We start from the raw sequence: 6554 nt of genomic DNA on the forward strand, positions 1-6554 counted from the left end.
TACGACGTGCGCAAGGACGATGAGGTGCATGTCGACTGGAACCTTCTCCTTCAGAGCTACAGCACAAGTACAACATGCGCTCCATCCCTATCCGCAAGGACGACGAGGTGCAGGTCGACTTCGACCTTCTCCTTCGGAGCTACGGCACAAATACAACATGCGCTCCATCCCTATCCGCAAAGATGAAGAGGTGTAGGTCGACTGCAACCTTCTCCTTCGGAGCTACGACACAAATATAACATGCGTTCCATCTCTATCCGCAAGGACGGTGAGGTGCAGGTCGACTGCAACCTTCTCCTTCGAAGCTACGCCACAAGTACAATGTGCGTTCCATCCCTATCCGCAAGGACAACGAAGCGCAGGTTGACTGGAGCCACCACTTCAGAGCTGGATCTCCAGCGCAAAGGCTATTCCGAGCAGTGAACAAAGTCCATTCGAAGGCAAAACACAAGCGTATTTGGAGATAAACCAAATTCGGATAAATCCTAAAGTTCCAAGCAGCAAACCAAAAGTATTCGAGCATCAAGCCCGAAGGAGTTTAACATTACAACAACCACTCGGCATTCCGAGGCAAATTTAAAGCAGATTCAAGTCTCATAAGTTTGTTCACTCGGCGGGAGGAGGGCTGGAAGGCTCGACAAATTCGTCCAGGTCGATCCCATCCGCGATCCGAGTAGCAGCAGCGATGAAAGTTTCCATGAAGGACTAGAAGCCATGCTTTTTGGTGTTAGCGACATTGATCGCAACCAGATTGTCATCACGAGCCTCCTTGCAGTGGACTCGCACCAAGGACAGTGCCACATCAGCACCACACCGGGCAGAGGACTTCTTCCATTCTTGCACTTGGTCAGGGATCTCGTTCAGTCGAGCCATCATGGATTCCAGGTCATTTTGAAGCGTCGCCCTTGGCCAAAGCGATGATTCGATTCGGGAGAGTACCTCCTTCAGGCGCACGAGGTAGCTTGTGGCGCTGGCGATATGGGACTCCAATCGGAGCATGTTCATTGCAGTTTCGTCGCAAACTGGAGAAGCGATAGGGTCCAGACCCGTCTCGACCTTTCTAGTTTCCTCGTCAAAGTCTTGGCAGAATTCTGTAGCCAAAAATTAGTGAGTCGACCGAGCAGGATCCGTTCGCAAGCATCAACACAGTCGGTTTAAAAGAAATACCTTCCAGCGTGAGATAGAGCTTCTTGGCAAGAGTCCTCAGATAAGCTTCCGTGTCATTCCTCTTGCGGATCGCGGACTCCAGCTTTACATTCAGGGCAACTTTGTCCTTCTTCAAACTAGTCACTTCACGGTTAGATTCATTGAGGCAAGATTCCAGCCTGTTCACCTTCCCTTCCAGCATTCCGACTGAAGCCAACTTCTGGTCTGCGAGAGCAGTTTTATGTTGGGCTACTTTTTGCGCGGAGGCGAGGTCCAAGTCCTTCTTCTCCAGAGCCAACTTCATTTTTTCTGCAAAAGAAGCAATCGAATCAAACAAGAGATCGAAGAAATATATTGAAAGACAGTCGACACGCAATTACCTTCCATACCAACAGCTTCGTCTTAAGCTTTCTTCAGATTCTGCTGGGCCAATTCCAACTCGAGGTTGAGTTGCCTCGGCTTCTCCTCAAGTTCAGCAAACTTGGAAATAAGAGTACAAGACTTCTGTAGAAGGCAAAAGACGGGTCAGTCAACAAGATCAAAGGTTGTTTACTTCCGAGTGAATAAAACCTAAAGAAGTCACTTGAGACCCCAGCCGACTGCACACAGTCGACTGTAGTCTCGGGGACTACACCCAGCGGGTGCACTTGGCGTGCCCCCGCTGATTAAAACCCAACTCGACCGGTCCGCCCGGATCAAGTCAAAAAAAGCTGTTTAGACCCCAGTCGACTGCCAGCAGTCGACTGCGGTCTCGAGGACTACACCCAGTGGGTGCACTTGGCGTGCCCCCACCGGTTCATATCCTACTCGACCGGTTTGCCCGAGTCGAGTAGAAGAAAAGAAAGGAAGGTAGAACTCAGACCCAGTCGACTGCCAGCAGTCGACCACGGTCTCGGGGACTACACCCAGTGGGTGCACTTAGCATGCCCCCACCGGTTCAGATCCTACTCGCCCAGACCGAGTGGAAGAACGCAACTACCAAAGACAATAAAACACCCAGTGGGTGCACTGATTCAACGCAAACAACAGGAGATTGTGTAGAAGAATTTTTTTTGGGTAGCATATCCTGATAGAACAAGAGTAGTTGAAAAGTCTACTTACCTGGACATTGTCCCGGAGAGCAGCGCTGGCGTCGTAGGCAGTCTGGCTATTCTCATGCACCGTCTTCATCCGTTCCATCATCACGTCAGCCTGTCGGATGGCTTCCGCAGCCGCTTCTGACTGGTTGTCTGGGACGGGGTAGCTGGTGAAGAAGAGAGCAGACGACCCAGGTGTGGCAGCTTGGAGCTCAGTGGCGTGGAGTTGGACGACTAAAGGAATCACCGGTGCAGTCGACGGTACGGGGTGTTCACTCGACAAGGGTGCAGAGAAGGTTACAGAGGCCCTGCCCGCGTCTTCAGGTTGACGGACGGGTGGTGTTGTCATTGGCCCTTGCTGAGACATCTTGCCAGATGCTACCTTCTTGCTCTTCCTGGGCTTAAGAGCCACATCTTCATCGTCATCTGGAAGATCGATGACGATGACGTTGGGTGGAGCTGCAAGAAGGCAATCGACCAAGGAATCAAGAACAAGATCATAAAAGTTTCTACCTGGGTTAGAGGTAACCGCGTCTTCCATCTCCTCGTCTCGATACTGGAGGGAAGAGGTTCCCGATGTAGCAGCACTGCATGTGTCCGTACTCAGTCGGTTACGTTCTGTTGCCCGAGTCGATGAAAAGAACAAGTCAGATGATTACCCGGAGATGGTAGGAACGATCACTTTGATCCTGGGCAAAGCCTTGGGCAGTTTGGAGGAGGTGGCCTTCGGTGCTTTTGGAGCTGGAGGTGGCACAACCTTGGGCTGCTTTGGCGCCTTCTCAATCGGCGCTGGAGAAGACGTCCGGGGGCGCTTCGAAGACTGCCCAGTCGGCGCGGTCGCCAGGTCCGGGGTGCTCGCCGGGTCGTGTGCGTGCTTGGATCTCCTCTCTCTGCGAGGAGGCGAGTCGACTTCTTCGTCATCGCTCGAGTCATCGCTCTCTTCGTCCTCCTCTGCATCCGAGTGCCACTCACCGCTCTCGCTCCCACTCGCTCCCTCCTCGACATCTTGATCCTGCATTCCGTTGGGCATCGAGTACATGTCAATGAGATCCTGAAAGAACAACGAGCAAAAGGAGTACAGTCGACCATCAACAAGGTGTCACACAGTGAATCGGAAAGGTATTTGAGAAAAAAGAATCATACCTGCTCTGGCTGGCGCGAGTGGTCGAATGGAATCACCCTCCTAGACCCCCGGGGGTTGTCTTTGTTGCTGGTGATTCCCATCAGCCACTTCTCCAAGATGTCCTCACTGACGTCCTCTGGGTGAATCCGAGTGGAGTCCTCGAGTCCAGAGTACATTCACATCAGATGATCACGGGCCTGGAGCGGTTGGATGCATCGACCGATAAAGACCTCCAGCAGGTCCATCCCAGTCACCCCGTCGCGAACGAGTTGGACGACCTGCCCGACCAACACCTTGACCTGCGCCTTCTCTTCGGGAAGCACCTTCAAGGAGGAGGGCTTCTCCACTCGAGCCAGTGAAAAGGGAGGAAGTCCGGTCGACTGACCCGGGGTCGGCTGATCCTTGCAGTAAAACCAAGTCGACTGCCAGCCGCGGACCGAGTCAGGAAGGATCATCACCGGGAAGGTGCTCTTGTTCCTCATCTGGATCCCCAGGCCCCCGCACATCTGGATCACGTGCGTCCTCTCATCACTCGGATTGGCCCTTTTGACCGACTGGGAGCGACAGGTGAAGATATGTTTGAAGAGGCCCCAGTGCGGTCGACAGCCCAAGAAATTTTCACACATTGACACAAAAGCGGCCAGATAGACTATAGTGTTTGGAGTGAAGTGGTGGAGTTGAGCCCCAAAGAAGTTCAAAAAGCCCCAGAAGAAAGGATGGGGAGGCAGAGAAAATCCGCGATCGACATGGGTGGCGAGGAGAACGCACTCACCCTCCCTTGGCCGCGGCTCGGTCTCGTTCCCCGGGAGCCGCGCCGATTTGTGGGGGATCAGTCCCCCCTCCACCAGGCCGTCGAGGTCGTCCTGGTTGATCGTCGAGCGGATCCAGTCGCCCTGGATCCAGCCCAGCGGTAGGCCGGATCTCGACGAGGATCCGCCTTGGCTGGTCCGCTTGCCCTTCGCCTTCACGGTCGCCTTCTTCACGCGCTCCAGCGCCACCATCTTCTCTTTCCCCATGGTGACGAATCGAGTTCGAGCGAGGGTCGGGCGACGAGAGCAGAAGCAAGCGTGGCGGAGAGGTCGGAGGAAGAAGAAAAGAGAATGGGAGCACACAGCGCAGAGACCCGGCCCGGTGCCTTTTATAAGGTCATTCCCCGAGTGACTGACTGGTAGGCCCAGGCGATCTAAACAAATCCCGCAACAGCCGCGCGCGTAGTACATGGCGAAAAAGGTGGCACGGAGATCGAGGAGACCTACCTAATCCGTCCCGATTACCATGGCCTCGCCCGTCTGGCGCGCTTCCCGAAATTCGAATCCCGCGAAATCCGCGGAGAGCAGAGCAACTGGTCAGACCAAAAACATCCTCCACATTATCATTCGGAATTCTACCGTGAAATTTCACTCGACAAAAAACCAAGAATGGACCAAGGCGACTGAAAAAGGAATTGACGTCGTCTCCTCAGTTCATTGTTCCAGAACAAGGTATACTCATAGCACAAAGAATGAGTCGGAAGTGTTCCCAACTCCTTCCCCACTCAAACCCTGATTCATTCGGGGGCTAATGATGAAGCTATGTACCTAGGGTAGGGTCATGGATTTGTCCAACATACCCTCCCCAAGGACATCTCTACAAAGAACCAGAAGCAGTTGAAGAAAAACCATCATCCACTCAACCATGAAGATGTGTTCACTCGACCACCTTGAAGACACTTGACCATGCTAACAATCAATCGACCACCAGAAGATGTGAAGCCCTTCACTCCGCAACGGTCGGGGTTTAAGTCATAGCTTTATGAACATTTATAGCACTTTACTTCGGACTTTACCAGTAACGCTCCTCCTTTATGAACATTGAACCCTGTGTAACAAAGAGGAGCTGGGGTCCTGGCGCACTCTATATAAGCCACCCCCCTCCTCTAGGACAAGGGTTCGCACCTTCTGTAATTCACACGCATATATCCAGTCGACTGCCTCCGGGCTCCGAGACGTAGGGCTGTTACTTCCTCCGAGAAGGGCCTGAACTCGTAAAACTCGCGTGTACAACTCCTCCATAGCTAGGATCTTGCCTCTACATTCCTACCCCCTATTCTATTGTCAGTCCTAGAACCACGACCGATGCAGAGTGAAGGGCTTCCAAGCTCGTTTGACCAATCCATGCCCAGAATGACATCCAATTTGTTGGAATCGATGATTATCAATGATGTTGGAAACTTGACTCCCTTGATATCAATCTCCAAATTTCGGCAGATGAGATTGCTTCTGAGTAGGGATCCCGGGGATTGTACCAGCATGTGCTTTCCCAAAATCGAGCAAGGAAAATTGTTTTGGGAAGCAAAACTCCGCGAAATAAAAGAGTGGTAAGCCCTAGAGTCAAATAAAATTACGGCAGGTATGTCATTAACAAGAAACATACCAATGACGACTTCCGGGTCCTCTTGGGCTTCGTCTGCGGAGATGTGATGAATTTTCCCTTGGATCATATCCGGGGCAGAATACGGCTCCATGCAGTTGACTTGCGGCTGAAATGGAGCTACGTGTTTAGTGTTCTTGGGACACTGTCGAGCGCAATGTCCGGTTTGGCCACAACTGAAGCATGAATTGTTGCGCTAACAATCGTCGCGCACCGGGCTGGTCACGACATTTTTGACTTGTGTAGTAGTGTGGTTGACATTCTGCTGCCAATTGGGTTTGTACTCCACCTAAGTCTGCTGCCAAGTACGAGCCTTTTGCACTAGTTGCATATCCTTCTTTGGCTCGAATTTGCGCTTGTGGTCATTAGCAGCTGGCTTGTTGTCGTGCAGGAGCTTGTGTTCCTTTTCTGCGATGAGAGCCTTGTTCACCAGAGTCAGGCAGTCTGGGAAATCAAACATGCTGAGAGTGCACCTGAGATGCTGATTCAGGCCTCCAAGAAAACGATCAATCTTCTGCTCTTCTGTGGCCACATCATGGAGAGATTAGTGGGCCAGATGGTTGAATTTATTCAGGTACTCGTTGACGGTCATGCTGCCTTGAGTGAGAGCGAGAAATTCGCGTTGCTTGATCTTCATGACTCCGGTGGGAATATGATACTTGCGGAAATGATCCTTGAATTTTGTCCAAGTAATTTCCTCGTCTGCAGGCCATATTGTTTTGGCATTATCCCAACATATAGCGGCAGCTCCTTCGAGATAATGCGTTGAGAAGGGAACCTTGTCTCCTTCTTCAGTGCAA

Source organism: Triticum aestivum, chromosome 5A (assembly GCF_018294505.1).
Source record: "Triticum aestivum cultivar Chinese Spring chromosome 5A, IWGSC CS RefSeq v2.1, whole genome shotgun sequence".
Classification (NCBI taxonomy): domain Eukaryota; kingdom Viridiplantae; phylum Streptophyta; class Magnoliopsida; order Poales; family Poaceae; genus Triticum; species Triticum aestivum.